The sequence below is a fragment of the Engystomops pustulosus genome, chromosome 7, assembly GCF_040894005.1.
Source record: "Engystomops pustulosus chromosome 7, aEngPut4.maternal, whole genome shotgun sequence".
Lineage (NCBI taxonomy): Eukaryota > Metazoa > Chordata > Amphibia > Anura > Leptodactylidae > Engystomops > Engystomops pustulosus.
The window spans coordinates 74681736-74705289 of record NC_092417.1 but is presented as its reverse complement, the minus strand read 5'-3'; the positions used below and the strand labels follow the sequence as shown (position 1 = coordinate 74705289).

The 23554-nt window shown below is 47.3% G+C and overlaps 2 protein-coding genes across 6 annotated transcripts in view; one reads left to right on the top strand and one right to left on the bottom strand.

Moving 5' to 3' along the window:
• The window catches only part of CEP128 (centrosomal protein 128), a 108309-nt gene extending 103170 nt beyond the window's left edge, over positions 1–5139 (bottom strand). For 4 of the 5 annotated variants that reach the window (XR_011848909.1, XR_011848908.1, XM_072116743.1 and 1 more), the window contains exon 1: positions 4984–5139. The gene's annotated coding sequence lies outside the window, so the exon portion shown is untranslated. Of the gene's footprint in view, positions 1–4132; positions 4291–4983 lie in introns of those variants that run through there. The other variant, XM_072116744.1, reaches the window with a different exon arrangement.
• The window catches only part of TSHR (thyroid stimulating hormone receptor), a 143938-nt gene continuing 125450 nt past the window's right edge, over positions 5067–23554 (top strand). The window contains exons 1-2 of the mRNA XM_072116748.1: positions 5067–5177; positions 18051–18139. The gene's annotated coding sequence lies outside the window, so the exon portion shown is untranslated. The remainder of the gene's footprint in view (positions 5178–18050; positions 18140–23554) is intronic.

Sequence of the window (23554 nt, the reverse complement as noted above, 5' to 3'; positions counted from 1 at the left end):
CTACCTGCGACCAAACCTTTTAAATTTTGGCGCCGCCGAGCCCCCAAACGTCACTTCCGGTGCGACCGGAAGTCCTGTAATTCGTGCGCCGCAGCACGTTATCCGGCCTCGGCCAATCAGTGACTCCAATCGTCACTTCCGGTGCGACCGGAAGTTCACCAATGAAGCGTCGGAGCACGTGACCGGAGCCACCACGCGTGCTCCGACATCCGGGTACCCTGGAACTACGCGGAGTCGGGGGTAGAGCCGGCACAACAGTTCCCCGCAGAGCCAGGGAGGACGCGCGATGCGCCGAAGCGAGGTCCGGGAACTGGCAGGGTAAGGGTCGGCCCGTGCCTGCAGACTTGTGCTCCCCCCACTGCCCCCCTGGAGGAGGCCCGTGAGGAGAGATATATCTCTGCTCCCTGCCCTGTGTAGGGACAGGAAGACACTGGAGTACGGATGCCGGGGTGGGGCCTTTTAACTTCTCTGCTTCCTGTCCCTACAGAGGTCAAGGGGTCATCCTCCAGGTGGGCCGTCATGGGGACGTAAGGGAAAAATGTATTTTAAAGTGACTGTATTTAATATTCCTTGCTGTGTTCTGCAAGTGGAAAAAAAATCAAATGCTGTGAAATTGGTTAAAAACAACATTTGCTATTTTCTTGTAATTTTTTTTTTTTTTTTTTACAGCTTTCAATGTGAGCTCCAAATAACTCCTCTCCTTTACTCTTTGGGTCAGTACGTGCATGGTGATACTACATTTATAAAGTTTTATAAACTACACTTGAATGAAATTAAAAACACTCTGTACGAAAACCTGAATTCTTTGTTTCGCCATCTTCTGATGCCAATAACATTTTCATACTTCGGTGTACGGAGCTGTGTGAGGTGTCAGGCTGTCACGGTTTACACCCGCAATCAGTACCAGTACCAATTGTGCTTGTTACCAGTGGGTGTATGCTAAAATACTAGCGGCTCGTATGGAAAGGTCTCAGTCTGTAAGCCTTCTCCATACCCCCGTTAATAATGGAAGGTCTAACACAGGGGAGCACAGCATTTTTTGGTCAAGGGCCACATAGTCATACCACTCAACTTCAGTAAGCTAAATTATTCCCGCATCCAGACAATCATATGATAAAACACGGATCTGCCGGGATCCCAATGCTCAACTGCTGCTGCTGGGTCTGTCTAGACCTAAAGAGTGACAAGTGCTGCAGAGCAACCCCAGTAACAATGGAAAAGATAAATGGACAAACAAAAAGTAAATGAAAAAGTCCGAAGGTCTATTCTTATCTAGCAACTGATCTGCAAATACGAATGGCCCATGGAACGACACCTTTGTTTCATCTCTATTTTCTCACAGCCCCGTAGACTTCCATGGGACCTGTTCTGACTTTTCATGCAGTGGCACTAGGTTCATACACGGGCTGAGGAAAACATAGCTGTGTTTATGAGCCCTGGGATGTGAGCTAGCAGCAAAAACCACAGCTAGAACTCAAAAGCAAAGCACATTTGTGCCCCACTCATTTCTTTAGTTTATTCTGATGACCTGTCCTCAGAATAGGTCATCAGTACAAAAACAAAGAAGACTGTTCTAAACCAAAATACCAAAACTGGCTGTTGGGGTAAAGAAAACTCACATGTAATTTAAACAAAATAAATGGATTAGGTGCAGCACCCCTCAGCTGCACACAGAAGAGAATACACTGTACTCAGTTTTTCACGTTTATAGCAGAAAAACAACCTCTTATAGCATGTCAAATGTCCCCAGGAACAATACATGTGATGATCATCTAACTGAAGTAGAACAGTCACCAGCTCGTGACATCCGCACCCAACATCCCAATAAGGAGCCACTTCCTTTATACTATGTCCTCTTCATCCTTATATGACCAAGCCTACTTATTTTGTTTAGTTGTTTTTTTTAACTTGATCAATGTGACAAATTGAGCCTGCCGTTATGCTGGAAAACCTATTTTACTCCTTCTGTGCAAAAAAACAGGAGACAATGCAGTCATTTAAGTTAGTGGATATAGGTTCTGCCTGTAGTACCCATGGACAGAACACAACTGTAACAAAGACAACATGACTCAGTAATGGCAGAACAGACATACACTTATGGCAGCCTTATATAACAGTATCATCACATTTGTAAGGATGCCGATGATGCCTGACTGGATGAGCCTTGGCCTTATGAATCTGCTTAGATGCAGAGGTTGTTATCACCCACTGCATCATCAAACAGGTTAAAGTTTTTCTAATCCTGGGTAACTGATGCCCAGATGTGAGTATGCCAACATGTCATCAGCAAGCCTCAGAAACCAGTGCTAGGAACCACAACAACACATGTATCAGAATAAAGCTCATTGATGATCCGCTTAAAAATACCAATGGGTGGTCAGCTCTTGGTTAAAGGGAACCTGCCTACCTGAATAGGCACTTCAGAGTACATTACATGACACCTGGATAGACTGCTCTGCTCCCATCCATTCCCTTAATATCCCCTGCTAAAGAATATCTGTCTCCCTGCCAACAAGTCCTTGTCAAGTCCTGGGGATGATGCCTCTATTAAAATTTCAACGCTCGCCTGCTCATTTACATACAGTATGTCTCCGCTCGGCCCCTTCTAATTATTCACTTCATTCCCCTCCTACTCTCTCCCTCTTCTCATTGCGATGTTGGCTCACAGCACAGGGAACGTCGTGCCCGAGTGGTGAGCCGTCCATCCTGGCCAACTACATAGGGATGAGCGCTGCCTAGTTGAAATGCACAGAGACGCCCCAACACATGCAATTCTCTGCCGGGTGCATTGAACCGCCGAACAGAGAACTGCGCAGGCGTCAGGGTGTACAGCTCACTGCGCAGGCACAAGGTTTCCTGTGCGGTGAGCCAACATCACAATGAGAAAAGTGAGAGAGTGGGAGGGGAATAAAAGGGTATTCTCATCTAGGAATTTACATTCAATTTCATTAATCTGCTATATATATATATATATATATATATACACACATTTCTTCAAATAGATGTTATTACATTTTTTTACCGGCGTGAAGACAATTTCTCATAAATGCAGTCAATTGGTCCCTTAGAAACAAGACTTTGTCCTTGGATACAGCCACCTCTGCTGGAGTGATTGCATAAAGAAACAAAAAGTTTTTGCATATGAAATGACCTGGAGTTACTGCATATTCAGCCATCCTGTGGTTATGATCGCAGAATCCGGGTGGTCAGACAGGAGTCAATAGTGCATGTCTGGACACCGCTGCTAGAAAGCAGAGGTGGTCGTATCTGAGGAAGCCATCTTATTTCTAAGGGACAACATATCTACATTTATAAGAAATTCTCACATTCAATTGAAGAAATGTTTACATATAGAAAATGAATTAAATGAATGTAAATGCCCAGATGGGAATACTCCTTTAAGTGAATAATAAGAAGGAGGGGCCGAGCAGAGACATATGTAAATGAGCAGGCGAACGTTGAAATTTGAAAAGAGCCATCACCCTTGGACTTGGCAAGGACTTGTTGGCAGGGAGCCAGATAATCTTTAACAGGGGATATTAAGGGGACAGAGGGGAGCAGGACTATCAATCCAGGTGTCATGTAATGAATTCTGCTGTGCCTATTCAGACTTGTCACCAGTAAAATTCTGCCTTCTGGTGACTGGTTCCCATTAAGGGTTTGCCCGACAACTTACCAACTATGGACAGGATAGTGGATATACAGTCTATCAGTGGTAGCGTGAAAGTTGGGCACTTCATGGATTAGGAGTAAAGGAGTTCCTTATACTTTATATTTATCTAAATGTGCTGCCTTGATGCACCTGCCAGAGATACTAGGTACATCATCTAGATGAATTGGTCCTGCGCTACCATGGATCTACAACTGTAGGTTGTCTTTTGTCTCTTCAAGCAGTACACACACACAATGGGGTAGATTTATCAAGTTGCCCATGGCAACCAATCACAGCTCCCCTTTAAAATATTCATGAGCACTGGTAAAATGAAAGCTGAGCTGTGATTGGTTGCCATGGGCAACTAGAAATATTCTGACTTTCAGACAGCTTGATAAATCTGCCCCAATACATCACTGGTCCTGCCCCTCACACTATTGCAGAAAACATATTAGCTCCCTGCACATTACCACTGCTGACCTGGTGCTGAGGAAGTCCTTGAATGGGTAGAAGTAGATGAAAACACAGTTTATAGGATCTTCATTTCATGGCAGCTAGAAAGCGACAGACTACAGGTCGCCAATGTGGAATATGCAGGGATACTTGGGAGATCACAGAAGATGAGGACGTGTACAGAGAGCCTTTCCAGAGCTCATACAAGCCGCTCATAGCAGAGACTCAGCACAACTTCCTTCCTGTACAGTGACCAGAGCCCCAGTTCCTCTTTATTTGCTGCAACAAAACTATAAGGCACCTAAACCCCTGACAGGAGGGCGGATGGTGGTGAAGAGGAAAGAGTTATTGGCCAACACCACAGAAAGCGCAGGCCAGCAATGAAGGCTCTGCACACGGGCAACTCTGCAGCCTCTCCTCGCCCAGTGTACCATTGTAGTTACATCAGTCACACAATCGTTGCATCTGCCAAATTGTGCCATCTGGATGTGGTAGACAGATTTATGACAGGAAACCGATTTGCACCCACAAATGGCAGTCCCTATTACCTTTCTGTGAACCAGCCCTAAATCTGACGTGAAAAAGGATCTCCTGAAAACTGGCTGCCTAATTATAAGTCGTCGTTCCCCCCCCACTTTTTGTCTGCACAGTGGTGCTGGCACTATCCACATAGTGTACTCCTGCTATACTCACACTTCTCCCACACCTGCCTCAGCCTCTTCTACTACACATACACCTATTATATACAGTTACCGCGGGTCATACGCAATACACACACACAGTTCTGTCAGCCTCCCCCACATATATACAGGCTGTCCCCTCAGAGCGTTCCCTTTGTTATTACACAAGTCCACCGACCCTCGGAGCAGCAGTCTTACCTGTCCTTCCATCCTGACTAACTGTCACTGAAGCTGCAGCTATGGCAACTTGAACCTGCCGCTCAACTCAGGAAGAGGAAAGCGGCCGGGGCAGAGCGCAGCACGCAAAGGCTGCAGGGAAATGTGGTACTACCCATGCTTCTAGTGCAGACATGGGTAGAAAACGAAACTACATTTCCCGGCATGCATCACAGGTCAAGTTGGGGGAAACAATGCAGGCGGGACAAGGAGGCTAGGCGGCAGGATTGGCGGCGAGATAGCAGAGCCACACCCATCTGCCGGGATAACAATACCGCCCCTGCTGCTCGGGAGATGTCAGTCATCATTATATTGTCAGGGCCTGTCTATGGCTTCGTGTCCCTTCCAATCATTAGTCACGTGACACAGAGGATTAAGCGCAGATTTTCTATTTTTATACTCAATACAAATAATGATAATTGCTGAAGGAAAATGTTATAATTCTAAAAAAAATGTTTCAATTGACATCCATGAGAAGAAAATTGTTAACGACCCGGCCCTTTTTTTTTCACTTCCATTTTTCACTCGCGACCTTCAAAAATCTATAACTTTTTTATTTTTCCACATAAAGAGCTCTGTGTTGGCTTATTTTTTGCGTAACAAATTGAACTTCATTTAATATTCCATGTCGTGTACTGGGAAGCGGGAAAAAAATTCCAAATGCAGTGAAAATGGTGAAAAAATGCATTAGCACTGTATTCTTGAGGGCTTGGATTTTACAATTTTGACTGTATGCCCCTAATGACATGTCTACTTTATTCTTTGGGTCAGAGCAATCATGGGGATACAAATTTTGTTTTTTAAATTTTGCCATCTTCTGGCGCTAATAACTTTTTCATAGTTTGGTGTACAGAGCTGTGGGGTGTGTCATTTTTTGCGACTTTTGATGGCGTTTTCATTGATATAAATTTTAGGACTTGACCTTTTGATCACTTTTTATAGATTTTTTTATAGTTTTCAAAGTGGCAAAATGCCATTTTCGACTTTGGGCGCTATTTTTCATTACGGGGTAAAACGCTTTGAAAAACTGTTATTATGTTTTGATAATTTTTATCAATATTTATATTTATATCAGTTCTTGGCAAAGGGGGGGGGGTAACTTTTTAGGTTTTTTTATTATACTTTTTTTTTTTACATTTTTTTTTATTACTATTTTTCAGACTCCCTTGGGTACTTTAACCCTAGGTTGTCTGATCGATCCTATCATATACTGCCATACTACAGTATGGTTAAAACGAGATAGCCTCCGGTCTTCAGAACTCCCAAGGCTGTCATGGCGACGGATCGCCGCTCCCCGATGACGTCACGGGGAGTGCCGATCCACGGCAAGATGGCGGCGCATGGGCCATCTTTTGGAAGCCGCCGGCAGCATTGCAGACTTACTGGCTATGAAGAGTGCTCGCCGGGACCCAGCAAGTCAGGAAAGGGTTAAAATCAGCATAAAACTAACAGTCACAGAAATTGGCATCAGTGTAGTAGTGATGGGAAGTCTGGCTCTTCTTAGTGAGCTGGCTCATTAGGCACCGCTTATTAAGAAGAGCCAGCTCTTCTGGCTCCTGAAAAGCTCCCTATTAAATATACAATAGGGAGCCTCAGTTCAGTAAGTCACCCCACACTACTCCCCTTTTAGGGGTGGGGATAGATGAGCTATCCGCTCACCAAGGGGAGCCTATGCCCGTCGAACACTCAAAAGAGATGGCTCTTTGTGCCATCAGGAGACACCAGAACATGTGATGTAAAGGGGTCACCAACATGGGTGTAACGTTAAGGGGCCCAAGAGGTCTAGGGGCCCCATATGTACCTTTCCTATATGAGAAGACTGTTACTCAACAATACATTATAATTGGGGGCCTGGCACACATTTTGAACTCAGGCCTGACAGCTTCAAGTTACGCCACTGGCCATCATGAAAACCCAGGTCTAATTCAGAAGATTTTAACCTTGCCTGAACACATTTTTGGTATAACATAAAGCAGCAAAGCAGGCAGACAGACCCTATTTCCTGATTTGATTACCTTATATACTCGAGTATAAGCCTAGTTTTTCAGCACAAAAAAATGTGCTGAAAAGCCAAACTCGGCTTATACTCGAGTAAAAAATATATAGGTTTTACCAGGTTTTTGTGGTAAAATTAGGGGCCTCGGCTTATACTTGGGTCGGCTTATACTCGAGTATATACGGTAAGTAACAAGTGTCTTTAAAGGGTTAAAAGATTGCCATCATGCAGTAGGTGATGCCCCATGTCAAATTCAGTCAGGTTCAACTTGGCAGCCTTTGATGCAATGTCATACCAACCCAACTTTTGGACGAGAGAAAGAGGGACAAAAGCCCCTCCCCCTTTTTCTAAACCACGCCCATTGTCTCACCCACAAGCATAGTATAATATCCATCTTGATGGTCCCCACATAGTACAATGCCCCTTACTTTGCCCCCCCCCCCATGGACCCGTTTAATACCCCTAATGCAAATCTGCAATATATAATGTGACCATGAGATATAGTCATCAGTTCTCCAGTGCCCTGACCAGACAGATTTTGCAGCATGAGTTCCAGGACATGGAGCAGTGAAATGTCGTTATTCATCCCGCAGTCCTGGCGACTGACAAATAACGTGGCCTCTTCAAAGGGCCTAAACGAATGGCAGGTATCACACATGAGCTGCCAGTGGCTGACATCAAAGTTACACAGTGGAGTACTCCGGTTCGCTTACATCATCAAAAAAATCATTAACTCCTTAATGACGCAGCCGGTTTTTAAGTTAATGGTCAGACCTTTTTCTTAAAATTTGACCAGTTTCTCTTCCTGTGGTAATAACTTTTCAACGCTTTAAGATATCTCTGTGATTTTGAGATTGTTTTCTCGTGAGATATTGTAGTTTATGTTAGTATTATCATTTCGGTGATCAGTTTCTTTTTTGGGGGGTAAAAATTAGAGATGAGCGAACACTAAAATGCTCGGGTACTCGTTATTCGAGACGAACTTTTCCCGATGCTCGAGTGCTCGTCTCGAATAACGAACCCCATTGAAGTCAATGGGAGACTCGAGCATTTTTCAAGGGGACCAAGGCTCTGCACAGGGAAGCTTGGCCAAACACCTGGGAACCTCAGAAAAGGATGGAAACACCACGGAAATGGACAGGAAACAGCAGGGGCAGCATGCATGGATGCCTCTGAGGCTGCTTAAACGCACCATTATGCCAAAATTATGGGCAACAGCATGGCCATGACAGAGTGACAGAATGAAGCTAGATAGTATCTAAAACATGCAATAATTGACCCTGACACTATAGGGGACGGCATGCAGAGGCAGCGGCAGCAGGCTAGAGAGTGTCATGGCGACATACCCTAAATGGACTCAGGCTTCAAACCAATGGGTGGCAGAGAGGAACCAAAGGAGGTGAGCAAGAAGTGCTCAAATAATATCGGTACATGATAAAAGTTTGCCAGTATATTTTGTGGATTACACAGCAGGGTGGCGACAAAGTTAACATGGAAGCCATGAAAACAACCCAAAATTCTGCCTGACACAGCTCGTTTGATAAGGGGACCATGTATGGAGGCAGTGAACTAGTAGTAGATTAAAGGTGCTGCAGTTAAAACTATGTTAGTTGGATCTTGGCATGGAGCTGGCGCTCCGCTGCCAGACGAGCTTTCGCCAATCCAAGCCCCTGTCTCTAGGCTACTCCCCAAACAGCACTTTTGTATAAGATCAAGTGTAGTAGCGTTCTTATAAGTTTAGGATATGCCGGGTGAGGGGAATGTAAACAGATGCGCAAGAAGCGCATGATGCGCATGGAGCTGGCGCTCCGCTGCCAGGCGAGCTTTCGCAAATCCAAGCCCCTGTCTCTAGGCTACTCCCCAAACAGCACTTTTGTATAAGATCAAGTGTAGTAGCGTTCTTATAAGTTTAGGATATGGCGGGTGAGGGGAATGTAAACAGATGCGCAAGAAGCGCTGAAATAATATCCCTAAATGGTAAAAGTTTGCAAGTATATTTTGTGGATTACACAGCAGGGTGGCGACAAAGTTAACAACTTTGATGTGGAATGCCCTGTAATAGCTCTTGGGCGGTGTGCCTTTTATCGCCTAGGCTCAGCAGTTTCAGCACCGCCTGCTGTCGCTTAGCGACGGCACTGCTGCTGTGCCTAGAGCTACCGACTGATGGCGCCATGCCCACGGATGGTAATTCGGAGGAGGAGGAGGTGGAGGAGGGGTGGGAGGAGGCATAGTAGGCCTGAAACACCTGGACCGAGGTAGGCCCCGCAATTCTCTGCGTCGGCAGTATATGACCAGCCCCAGGGTCAGACTCGGTCCCAGCCTGCACCAAGTTAAGTGTAGTAGCGTTCTTATAAGTTTGGGATATGGCGGGTTAGGGGAATGTAAACAGATGCGCAAGAAGCGCATGATGCGCATGGAGCTGGCGTTCCGCTGCCAGGCGAGCTTTCGCCAATCCAAGCCCCTGTCTCTAGGCTACTCCCCAAACAGCACTTCTAAGAACCTTTTGTATAAGATCAAGTGTAGTAGCGTTCTTATAAGTTTAGGATATGCCGGGTGAGGGGAATGTAAACAGATGCGCAAGAAGCGCTGAAATAATATCCCTAAATGGTAAAAGTTTGCCAGTATATTTTGTGGATAACACAGCAGGGTGGCGACAAAGTTAACAACTTTGATGTGGAATCCATGAAAACAACCCAAATTTCTGCCTGACACACCTCGTTTGATAAAGGGACGATGTATGGAGGCAGCTATATGGACGACTTTTGGAGGTAGCAATGGAGACAACGTGTGGAGGCTGCTATGGAGACAATTTAATTTGGATAGTGCCTGTATGTGGCAGTCCCAAACATTTTTCAAACCAGAGGAGCAGGTAGGTGGCCCTCCAGTAAAATGGAATAGATTGAGTGCCTGTATGTGGCAGTCCCAAAAATTGTTCAAACCAGAGGAGCAGGTAGGTGGCCCTCCAGTAAAATGGAATAGATTGAGTGCCTGTATGTGGCAGTCCCAAAAATTGTTCAAACCAGAGGAGCAGGTAGGTGGCCCTCCAGTAAAATGGAATAGATTGAGTGCCTGTATGTGGCAGTCCCAAAAATTGTTCAAACCAGAGGAGCAGGTAGGTGGCCCTCCAGTAAAATGGAATAGATTGAGTGCCTGTATGTGGCAGTCCCAAAAATTCTTCAAACCAGAGGAGCAGGTAGGTGGCCCTCCAGTAAAATGGAATAGATTGAGTGCCTGTATGTGGCAGTCCCAAAAATTCTTCAAACCAGAGGAGCAGGTAGGTGGCCCTCCAGTAAAATGGAATAGATTGAGTGCCTGTATGTGGCAGTCCCAAAAATTGTTCAAACCAGAGGACCGGGTAGGTGGCCCTCCAGAAAAATGGAATAGATTGAGTGCCTGTATGTGGCACTCACAAAAATTGTTTCAAACAGAGGACCGGGTAGGTGGCCCTCCAGAAAAATTAAATGCATGAAGTATAGCAAGAGCCAGTGGGCCCTGTCAAAAAATAGCCATTTTCCTCTGCTTTACTGTACAAAGAGGAGGAGAAGGAGGAAAATGAGGAGGAGGAGGAGGAGTGGATCAATTATTCAGGTTGAGCTTCCTTCACCTGGTGGAGATTGGAAATTCTGAGAAATCCAGCCTTTATTCATTTTAATAAGCGTCAGCCTGTCAGCGCTGTCAGTCGACAGGCGTGTACGCTTATCGGTGATGATGCCACCAGCTGCACTGAAAACCCGCTCGGACAAGACGCTAGCGGCAGGGCAGGCAAGAACCTCCAAGGCGTACAGCGCCAGTTCGTGCCACATGTCCAGCTTTGAAACCCAGTAGTTGTAGGGAGCTGTGTGATCATTTAGGACGATGGTATGGTCAGCTACGTACTCCCTCACCATCTTTCTGTAAAGATCAGCCCTACTCTGCCGAGACTGGGGACAGGTGACAGTGTCTTGCTGGGGTGACATAAAGCTGGCAAAAGCCTTGTAAAGCGTACCCTTGCCAGTGCTGGACAAGCTGCCTGCTCGCCTACTCTCCCTCGCTACTTGTCCCGCAGAACTACGCACTCTGCCGCTAGCGCTGTCAGAAGGGAAATACTGTTTCAGCTTGTGCACCAGGGCCTGCTGGTATTCATGCATTCTCACACTCCTTTCCTCTGCAGGGATGAGAGTGGCAAGATTTTGCTTGTACCGTGGGTCCAGGAGAGTGAACACCCAGTAATCGGTGCTGGAATAAATTCTTTGAACGCGAGGGTCACGGGATAGGCAGCCTAGCATGAAATCTGCCATATGCGCCAGAGTACCAACGCGTAAGAATTCACTCCCCTCACTGGCCTGACTGTCCATTTCCTCCTCCTCCAACTCCTCCAACTCCTCTTCTTCTGCCCATACACGCTGAACAGTGAAGGACTCAACAATGGTCCCCTCTTGTGTCTCGCCAACATTCTCCTCCTCTTCCTCCTCATCCTCCTCCACCTCCACCTCCTCCGATATGCGCTGAGAAACAGACCTCAGGGTGCTTTGGCTATCAACAAGGGAATATTCTTCCCCCGTCTCTTGTGACGAGCGCAAAGCTTCCGACTTCATGCTGACCAGAGAGTTTTTCAACAGGCCAAGCAGCGGGATGGTGAGGCTGATGATGGCGGCATCGCCACTGACCATCTGTGTTGACTCCTCAAAGTTACTCAGCACCTGACAGATATCAGACATCCACGTCCACTCCTCATTGTAGACTTGAGGAAGCTGACTGACCTGACTACCAGTTCTGGTGGAAGTTGACATCTGGCAGTCTACAATCGCTCTGCGCTGCTGGTAAACTCTGGATAACATGGTCAGTGTTGAATTCCACCTCGTGGGCACGTCGCACAACAGTCGGTGAGCGGGCAGTTGGAGGCGGCGCTGCGCTGCCCTGAGAGTGGCAGCATCTGGGCTGGACTTCCTGAAATGCGCACAGATGCGGCGCACCTTCGTGAGCAAATCAGACAGATTGGGGTATGTCTTGAGGAAACGCTGCACTATCAGATTTAACACATGGGCCAGGCATGGCACATGTGTCAGTCTGCCGAGTTGCAGAGCCGCCACCAGGTTACGGCCGTTGTCACACACAACCATTCCCGGCTTGAGGTTCAGCGGTGCCAGCCACAGATCAGTCTGCGCCGTGATGCCCTGTAATAGCTCTTGGGCGGTGTGCCTTTTGTCGCCTAGGCTCAGCAGTTTGAGCACCGCCTGCTGTCGCTTAGCGACGGCACTGCTGCTGTGCCTAGAGCTACCGACTGATGGCGCCGTGCCCACGGATGGTAGTTCGGAGGAGGAGGTGGAGGAGGGGTGGGAGGAGGAGGAGGCATAGTAGGCCTGAAACACCTGGACCGAGGTAGGCCCCGCAATCCTCGGCGTCGGCAGTATATGAGCAGCCCCAGGGTCAGTCTCGGTCCCAGCCTCCACCAAGTTAACCCAATGTGCCGTCAGCGATATATAGTGGCCCTGCCCGGCAGCACTCGTCCACGTGTCCGTGGTCAGGTGGACCTTGTCAGAAACGGCGTTGGTCAGGGCACGGATGATGTTGTCTGACACGTGCTGGTGCAGGGCTGGGACGGCACATCGGGAAAAGTAGTGGCGGCTGGGGACCGAATACCGAGGGGCGGCCGCCGCCATGAGGTTGCGAAAGGCCTCGGTCTCTACTAGCCTATAGGGCAGCATCTCCAGGCTAAGCAATCTGGAGATGTGCACATTAAGGGCTTGGGCGTGCGGGTGGGTTGCACTATATTTGCGTTTCCGCTCCAGCGTCTGGGGTATGGAGAGCTGAACGCTGGTGGATGCTGTGGAGGATCGTGGAGGCGACGATGGGGTTTTTGTGGCAGGGTCCTGGGCAGGGGGCTGACTAGCAGCTGACACAGGGGAAGGAGCAGTGGTGTGCACGGCCGGAGGTGAACGGGCTTGTTGCCACTGCGTGGGGTGCTTAGCATTCATATGCCTGCGCATACTGGTGGTAGTTAAGCTAGTAGTGGTGGAACCCCTGCTGAGCCTGGTTTGGCAAATGTTGCACACCACAGTCCGTCGGTCATCTGGTGTTTCCTTAAAGAACCTCCACACTTCTGAAGATCTAGCCCTCGCCGCAAGAGCCCTCACCACGGGAGCTTCACTAGTTGACAGTGGCGCTGATGCACCAGCTCTGGCCCTGCCTCTCCGTCTGGCCCCACCACTGCCTCTTCCAACCTGTTCAGGTCGAGGACTCTCCTCCGTCTCAGAAGCACTGTGTTCACCCGGCCTCTCAACCCAGCTTGGGTCTGTCACCTCATCATCCTCCGATCCCTCAGTCTGCTCCCCCCTCGGACTTCCTGCCCTGACAACAACTTCCCCACTGTCTGACAACCGTGTCTCCTCATCGTCGGACACCTCTTTACACACTTCCACTACGTCAAGAAGGTCATCATCACCCACAGACTGTGACTGGTGGAAAACCTGGGCATCGGAAAATTACTCAGCAGCAACCGGACAAGTGGTTTGTGACTGTGGGAAGGGTCCAGAAAACAGTTCCTCAGAGTATGCCGGTTCAAATGGCAAATTTTCCTGGGAGGGGGCAGACTGGGGGGGAGGAGGCTGAGGTGCAGGAGCTGGAGGAGTGGGGATTTCGGTGACATGGGTGGACTGCGTGGAAGACTGACTGGTGGTGGACAAATTGCTCGAAGCATTGTCAGCAATCCACGACATCACCTGTTCGCACTGTTCTGGCCTCAACAGTGCTCTACCACGAGTCCCAGTAACTTCAGACATGAACCTAGGGAGTGTAGCTCTGCGGCGTTCCCCTGCTCCCTCATCAGCAGGTGGTGTCTCACCCCGCCCAGGACCACGGCCTCTGACCCCTGCAGTAGTTGGACGCCCACGTCCCCGCCCTCGTCCTCTACCCCTAGCCCTGGGGTTAAACATTTTTAAAATGAGAGTTATAACTTTTTATTTTTTTTTACTTTTTTTTTTTTTTTTTTTGTGTTTTTTTGTGTTTTTTGTTTTTTTTTGTGTTTTTTGTTTTTTTTTGAGTTTTTAGAACCAAACAATCCTATCCTATTGCTATGGCTATTTTCTAGCCAAGTATCAAAGGAAGCACACTACTATGCCAGATGAGATGACACTGAGTTATTGCCTAATAGAAATCCAACCCCTACTGAATTTTGCCACTTCAGCCTTTGCTATGGATATGTGCGCCACTAAGCGCAGAACACAGCGGTCGCAAGTCTCACTACAAATTGCTCAGAATTGGCAAGTACATGCACTGCAGAAACTACAGCCACCAGCAGATCAACCAGAAATCAAATATATAGAACGCTACTGTAGGCTTCAAGAAGCTATTTGTATTCTCCTATGGCTATTTTCTAGCCAAGTATCAAAGGAAGCACACTACTATGCCAGATGAGATGACACTGAGTTAGTGCCTAATAGAAATCCAACCCCTACTGAATTTTCCCACTTCAGCCTTTGCTATGGATATGTGCGCCACTAAGCGCAGAACACAGCGGTCGCAAGTCTCACTACAAATTGCTCAGAATTGGCAAGTACATGCACTGCAGAAACTACAGCCACCAGCAGATCAACCAGAAATCAAATATATAGAACGCTACTGTAGGCTTCAAGAAGCTATTTGTATTCTCCTATGGCTATTTTCTAGCCAAGTATCAAAGGAAGCACACTACTATGCCAGATGAGATGACACTGAGTTAGTGCCTAATAGAAATCCAACCCCTACTGAATTTTCCCACTTCAGCCTTTGCTATGGATATGTGCGCCACTAAGCGCAGAACACAGCGGTCGCAAGTCTCACTACAAATTGCTCAGAATTGGCAAGTACATGCACTGCATAAACTAAAGCCACCAGCAGATCAACCAGAAATCAAATATATAGAACGCTACTGTAGGCTTCAAGAAGCTGTTTGTATTCTCCTATGGCTATTTTCTAGCCAAGTATCAAAGGAAGCACACTACTATGCCAGATGAGATGACACTGAGTTATTGCCTAATAGAAATCCAACCCCTACTGAATTTTGCCACTTCAGCCTTTGCTATGGATATGTGCGCCACTAAGCGCAGAACACAGCGGTCGCAAGTCTCACTACAAATTGCTCAGAATTGGCAAGTACATGCACTGCAGAAACTACAGCCACCAGCAGATCAACCAGAAATCAAATATATAGAACGCTACTGTAGGCTTCAAGAAGCTATTTGTATTCTCCTATGGCTATTTTCTAGCCAAGTATCAAAGGAAGCACACTACTATGCCAGATGAGATGACACTGAGTTAGTGCCTAATAGAAATCCAACCCCTACTGAATTTTCCCACTTCAGCCTTTGCTATGGATATGTGCGCCACTAAGCGCAGAACACAGCGGTCGCAAGTCTCACTACAAATTGCTCAGAATTGGCAAGTACATGCACTGCAGAAACTACAGCCACCAGCAGATCAACCAGAAATCAAATATATAGAACGCTACTGTAGGCTTCAAGAAGCTATTTGTATTCTCCTATGGCTATTTTCTAGCCAAGTATCAAAGGAAGCACACTACTATGCCAGATGAGATGACACTGAGTTAGTGCCTAATAGAAATCCAACCCCTACTGAATTTTCCCACTTCAGCCTTTGCTATGGATATGTGCGCCACTAAGCGCAGAACACAGCGGTCGCAAGTCTCACTACAAATTGCTCAGAATTGGCAAGTACATGCACTGCATAAACTAAAGCCACCAGCAGATCAACCAGAAATCAAATATATAGAACGCTACTGTAGGCTTCAAGAAGCTGTTTGTATTCTCCTATGGCTATTTTCTAGCCAAGTATCAAAGGAAGCACACTACTATGCCAGATGAGATGACACTGAGTTAGTGCCTAATAGAAATCCAACCCCTACTGAATTTTCCCACTTCAGCCTTTGCTATGGATATGTGCGCCACTAAGCGCAGAACACAGCGGTCGCAAGTCTCACTACAAATTGCTCAGAATTGGCAAGTACATGCACTGCATAAACTAAAGCCACCAGCAGATCAACCAGAAATCAAATATATAGAACGCTACTGTAGGCTTCAAGAAGCTGTTTGTATTCTCCTATGGCTATTTTCTAGCCAAGTATCAAAGGAAGCACACTACTATGCCAGATGAGATGACACTGAGTTAGTGCCTAATAGAAATCCAACCCCTACTGAATTTTCCCACTTCAGCCTTTGCTATGGATATGTGCGCCACTAAGCGCAGAACACAGCGGTCGCAAGTCTCACTACAAATTGCTCAGAATTGGCAAGTACATGCACTGCAGAAACTAAAGCCACCAGCAGATCAACCAGAAATCAAATATATAGAACGCTACTGTAGGCTTCAAGAAGCTGTTTGTATTCTCCTATGGCTATTTTCTAGCCAAGTATCAAAGGAAGCACACTACTATGCCAGATGAGATGACACTGAGTTATTGCCTAATAGAAATCCAACCCCTACTGAATTTTCCCACTTCGGTCTTTGCTATGGATATGTGTGCCACTAAGAGCTAAACACAACGGTAGCAAGTCCCCCTGCTAATTCCTCACAAAATGGTAAAAGATGCAAATTAAAATAAAAAAAGTAGAACGTTATTGTAGCCCTAAGAAGGGCTGTTGGGTTCTTTGAGAATCACTCCTGCCTAACAGTAAGCTAATAGAACACCCTAACGCTTTCCCTGACCAGCAGCAGCTCTCTCCCTAGCGGCATCCAGAGACAGAATGATCCGAGCAGCGCGGCCAGCGGCTAGTCTATCCCAGGGTCACCTGATCTGGCCAGCCAACCACTGCTATCGACGTGTAAGGGTACCACGTCATGCTGGGTGGAGTGCAGAGTCTCCTGGCTTGTGATTGGCTCTGTTTCTGGCCGCCAAAAAGCAAAACGGCGGGAGCTGCCATTTTCTCGAGCGGGCAAAGTATTCGTCCGAGCAACGAGCAGTTTCGAGTACCCTAATGCTCGACCGAGCATCAAGCTCGGACGAGCATGTTCGCTCATCTCTAGTAAAAATTCAATAATTTAGGAAAAATGTGAAAAAAAAATGACAATTTTCAAATTTCAAATGTTATACTTTTTAGACAAAAAGTCATACCACAATTTTTATTTTGTAGAAACCTTTTGCCATTGGTCTTATTTTTATTTCCATAATTTGTTTTACATTTCCATTTTTTTTATGAATCTGAAAAGGTTTCAAGTTTTAGTAGCAACTTCTCAGATTTTCAAGAGATTTGAAAAATGCTAAATTTTTAGTGACCAATTCAGTTTGGAAGTGCCCTACAAAGGCTTATGTACTATATATCCCCACAAGTGACACCATTTTATGAACCTAACATCTCAAACTATTCAAATCAGCATTTGAAAAGTCTGTTAACCCTTTAAATCTTTCTCTGGAAGCAAACATAAATGGATTGAAAATTTTGAAATTTCAATTTTTGAAAAAGATTATTTTCATTTAGCCCTAAAATGGACAAATTCAGAAAGAATTTGAGGTAAATATACATCCCAAAATTTTTGCCCTGCTTCTTCCGAGTACGGTAATACCAGACATGTGGATGTCAACTGCTCTTTAGTCGTACAGCGATGTCCAGAACAGAGTTTGTACCATTGGGTTTTTGGAAGGCCAATTTGACTGCAAATGTTTTGTGGTGCCACAGTGTACTTGAAGAGCCCCTGAAGTAACAGTATAATATAAAACTCCCAAAGATGTCACCATTTAGGAAACTAGACCCCCTCAAAGAATTTATCTGGGGTTGGGGAGAGCATTTTAACCCCCAACATGCTGGCCAAAATCTAATGCAAAGTAAATGCTGCAGAGTAAAAGATGCATTTGTATCTCAAAAATGTCATTTTAGTGCCTAATATACTGTGCCCAACCCATGCCACTTTAGACAAACACCCCAAAAATCATTTTGCAGGTTGTCCCGAGTACGGCAATAACACATATGTGCTAGTAATTGACAGGCTGGGCACACAGCAGGGCTGAAAAGGGAAGGAGCGAAATTTTGCTTTTGCAGCTCCGTTTTTACACGTTTGGATTTAGAGTGTCATGTCATGTTCGCAGGGCCCGTGAGTTACCAGTGCAATAGAAACCCCCAAGAAATTATACCATTTTGGAAACTACACCCCTCATAGACTTATCTGGGGTTGGAGGTGAGCATTTTAACCCCCAACATGCTGGCCAAAATCTAATGCAAAGTAAATGGTGCAGAGTAGAAAATGTGTTTTTATCTCAAAAATGTAATTTTACTGCCTAATATATTGTATCCCATCCATGCCACTTCAGACAAACACCACAAAAATCATTCTGCGGGTCGTCCCGAGTACGGCAATACCTTACATGTGCCAAAAATTGACAGGCTGGGTACACAGCAGGGATGAGAAGGGAAGGAGCAAAATTTTGCTTTTGAAGCTCCATTTTCACCTGTCTGGATTTGGAGTGCCATGTCATGTTCGCAGGGCCCGTGAGGTACCAGTGCAATAGAAACCCTGAGAAATTATACCATTTTGGAAACTACACCCCTCAAAGAATTTATCTGGGGTTGTGTCAAGCATTTTAACCCCCAACATGATGGTCAAAATTTAATGCAAAGTAAATGGTGCATATTAAAAATTGTGTTTTTATCTCAAAAATGTCATTTTAGCACCTAATATACTGTGCCCAACCCATGCCACTTTAGACAAACACCCTAAAAATCATTCTTTTGGTGGTCCCGAGTACGGCAATACCACACATGTGCCGAAAAATTGACAGGCTGGGCACACAGCAGGGCTGAGAAGGGAAGGAGCGAAATTTTGCTTTTGCAGCTCCGCTTTCACACGTTTGGATTTAGAGGGTCATGTCATGTTCGTAGGGCCCGTGAGGTACCAGTGCAATAGAAACCCCCAAGAAATTATACCATTTTAGAAACTACATCCCTCAAAGAATTTATCTTGGGGTGTGGTAAGCATTTTAACCCCCAACATGATGGTCAAAATTTAATGCAAAGTAAATGGTGCATATTAAAAATTGAGTTTTTATCTCAAAAATGTCATTTTAGCACCTAATATACTGGGGCACATTTATCAATCAGTCTGAAAGTCAGAATATTTCCAGTTGCCCATGGCAACCAATCACAGCTCAGCTTTCATTTTACCAGTGCTCATGTATATTTTAAAGGGGAGCTGTGATTGGTTTCCATGGGCAACTAGAAATATTCTGACTTTCAGACTGCTTGATAAATCTACCCCACTGTGTCCAACCCATGCCACTTCAGACAAACACCACAAAAATAATTCTTTGGGTTGTTCCGAGTACGACAATACCACACATGTGCAAAAAATTGACAGGCTGGGCACACGGCAGGGCTGAGAAGGGAAGGAGCGAAATTTTGCTTTTGGAGCACCCTTGTCACTAGACTGGTGTTGGGGTGTACCAGTACAATAGAAACCCACAAGTAGTGACCCCATTTTAGGAAAGGGCACCCTTCAAACAATTTATCTAGGGTTGTATGAACATTTCAACCCCTGAGATGCTGGGTCAAATGTAATACAAAATGATGGGGGCAGTGTAAACATTGCATTGTTTTCTCAAATGTGCCAAAGTAGGAAGAAATGTATTCAGCCCAACTCATCCCACTGTGGATAAACACCCCAAAAATCATTCAGTGGGTTACTTCGGGTATGGCAATGCCCCATGTGTAGCAATAGTCTAGAGGCTGGGGACACAGCAGGCCGGAGAAGGGACAAGCAAAATCTAGCTTTTGGAGCACCCATTTCACTAGACTAGTGTTGGGATGCCCCTGAGGTACCAGTACAATAGAAACCCCCGTGTAGTGACCCCATTTTAGGAAAGAGCAACCCTCAAAGAATTTATTTAGGGTTGTATGAGCATTTTAACCCATAAGATCCTGGCTCAAATGTAACCCAAATTGAACGGTGTCGAGTAAAATTTGCTTTGCAATTTCTCTAAATTTGTAATGGTAGTGTCAAAAGTATTTTACCCAATTCATGCAACTGGAGGCAAACACCACAAAAATCATCTCCCGGGTACATGCCTGTTGGAGACAGGGCAGGGCTCGGAAGACAATGGCATTTGGAGTACCTACATTTACATTTGTAGATACCCTCGGGGATCAGTACAGTAGGAACTCCTGAGAACTGACCCTATTTGAAAACAACATCCCTCCATGAATTAATCTAGGGGTGTAGTGAGCATTTTAACCCCACAGGTGGACCCCAAGGATGATGCATAATGGATAGTACAAAATATTATGTCATCTTGTGCCCAGCTCCTGCCACGGGAGATAAACACCCCAAGAATCATGATGCAACCTCTCTCTTGTCCTTATACCTAGGCACTTCAGCAATACTACGAAAGCGCCTTCTCGGGGGTTCCTCAGAGTCGCTTTATGAGGAAGAGGTGCACAAACAAAACATCCCCACACTCGTCCCCACTAGCAGACTCCATATCGGAGGCCATAAAATTATATATCTCCAAGTCAGTGTATGACTTCTGGGACATGGGGGGGGGGGGTAGTACACAACCTACGCAGAACAACACCTGCCCCTCCACACAACGCCTGCCCCTCCACACAACGCCTGCCCCTCCACAAAGCGCCTGCCCCTCCATACAGTGCCTGCCCCTCCACACAGCGCCTGCCCCTCCACACAACGTCTACTCCCCCACGCTATTACTACTCCTCCACAGAACGCCTACTCCTCCACGCTACGCCTGCTTTCCCACGCTACACCTGCTCCACCACAGAACGCTTACTCCTCCATGCTATTACTACTCCCCCACAACGCCTGCTCCCCACCACAACGCCTGCTCCTCCACGCTACGCCTGCTCCTCCACGCTACTATTACTCCTCCACGCTACGCCTGCTCCCCCACGCTACGCCTGCTCCTCCACGCTACGCCTGCTCCTCCACAGAACACCTACTCCCCCACACAACGCCTGCTCTTCCACGCTACTATTACTCCTCCACAGAACGCCTACTCCCCCACGCTACGCCTGCTCCCCCATGCTACGCCTGCTCCTCCACGCTACGCCTGCTCCTCCACGCTACTATTACTCCTCCACAGAACACCTACTCCCCCACACAACGCCTGCTCCTCCACGCTACTATTACTCCTCCACAGAACGCCTACTCCTCCACGCTACACCTGCTTTCCCACGCTATGCCTGCTCCACCACAGAACGCTTACTCCTCCATGCTATTACTACTCCCCCACACAACGCCTGCTCCCCACCACAACCCCTGCTCCTCCACGCTACTATTACTCCTCCACAGAACGCCTACTCCCCCACGCTATGCCTGCTCCCCCACGCTACGCCTGCTCCTCCACGCTACGCCTGCTCCTCCACAGAACACCTACTCCCCATACAACACCTGCTCCTCCACGCTACTATTACTCCTCCACAGAACGCCTACTCCCCCACGCTACGCCTGCTCCCCCACGCTACGCCTGCTCCTCCACGCTACGCCTGCTCCTCCACGCTACTATTAGTCCTCCACAGAACACCTACTCCCCCACACAACGCCTGCTCCTCCACGCTACTATTACTCCTCCACAGAACACATAGCCTGCTCCCCCACGCTACGCCTGCTCCTCCACGCTATTACTACTCCTCCACAGAACACCTACTCCCCCACACAACGCCTACTCCTCCACGCTACGCCTGCTCCACCACAGAACGCCTGCTCCCCCACGCTACGCCTGCTCCTCCACGCTACGCCTGCTGCCATGCCATGCAAGTAGCGCTCACATCCGATATATCGGACGCTGAGCGTTATGTCACTTTATGCCCCCCATGAGGTCATAAAAGACCCCTGGGGACATTTTCACTTTTTTTTTTTTTTTTTTACATTTTACTTTTTTTTTTTCTATTACAAGTTTTACCCTGTAACTGAGGCATCTATAAGAGCCTCAGTTATAGGATAAATGCCCACCCGTCACTGGGGACAGGTGATCAGAGCTGTACTGGGTCTAATTAGACCCAGCAGCTCTGGTTAACCCCTTTAGACCCGGCGGTCACGTGACCGCCGAGTCTATGGAGCCGGCGGCCGCGTCGATCAGCTCCTCTATGCATCGCGCTCATTCAGCGCGATGCAGGGAGGATCGGAGAAGGGAAAAGCGGTAATGAACCGCATCTCCCTTCTCCCTAGAGTCTCCGGGTGTCGCTGACACCCGGAGACCGGGTCCTGCTCCCGCGATTAGCGCGTGAGCAGCAGAAACTGCAGCGACGTCTAAAGACGTCGCTGCAGACTCTGGACCTGCACCCGCTGACGTCTAAAGTCAGTGGGCGAGCAGAAAGGAGTTAATGGATTTTCTCTGTTCATACAGGCGGCCTAACATATGGTGGCTGAAATTCCAAAGGGTGGAAACATGGCATATCAGACTATTTTGGGTGAGGCCATTCTGCCGCTGCAACTCGAGGAGGGTGTGCTTGGCTTTGTATGAATGGCTGAAGTGCATGCACAGTTTCCTGGCCATGGAAGACTTGAGGAATCTGTTGACAACCAGATAGAACATGTGCGCCATACAGGGCGCATGGGCCATCCCTCCTCGGTGCAGCGCGGACACCATGTTGCTCCCATTGTCTGTCACCATGGTTCCGATTTTCAGTTGTCGCGGAGAAAGCCACAGATTGATTTCTTTTTGCATGACTCGTAGCAGTTCCTCCCCTGTGTGACTTTGTTCGCCAAAGCAAACCAGGTGAAGAACTGCGTGACACCGCTGTGCCCTGCACATGTGGTATGATGGAGCAGACTTGTGGAGGCTAAGGTGGTGGTGGAGAAGGAGGAGGCGGACACTGGCACATGAGCAACAGTTTGAGGAGAAACAATGTCTCTTGTTCACGTTGTTGTGGCTGGACGCAGGGCCGGTTCCAGTACCCGGCATACCTGGGCAAGTTCCGGGGGCCCAGAGAGCTGCCGGGGGCCCACACACGCTGTGCATATCTTCAATCTCTACTTCCTGTGATGACCAGCTGTGTCCTGCACTGTTTCTCCCCCCCATTCGGACAAGGCACCAGGACAGGCAGAGGCTACAGAGCTGCCTGTGTGATTCAGCACATTACAGGTTAACCTCCCCCTTCTCCTCTTCACATGGAGCTGCAGTAAAGCAGAAATCTGCCAGCTAAGAAATAGGGACGATGAAGTGGAGGAGGAGAAGCCTGAATACTCCTCTGTGTGATACCAGGGCTGCTGTCAGTGTGTGTGTTTGCCTCCATGCTGGTCTGTCTGTATGCATATATCTGTAGCTGTCTGTATGTATCTGTAGCTGTCTGTCTGTCAGTGTGTGTGTGTGTTTGCCTCCATGCTTGTCTGTTTGTATGCATGTATCTGTAGCTGTCTGCCTGTATATATGTCTTGCTGCATTTGTGAATGATATTAAAGGGAACCTACCACCACGAATCTACCTAGGTAGATCGGGTGGTAGGTGGATCAATAGGATGTGAAGATAGCTGTGCACCCTCGTCCTACGAATCTGCCTTCTGTGCATGCGCAGAACAGCAGGCCCGCGGCTGCGCTGTCACTGCTCCGAAGACAGCAGATTCGTCGGACGAGAGCACAGCAGCT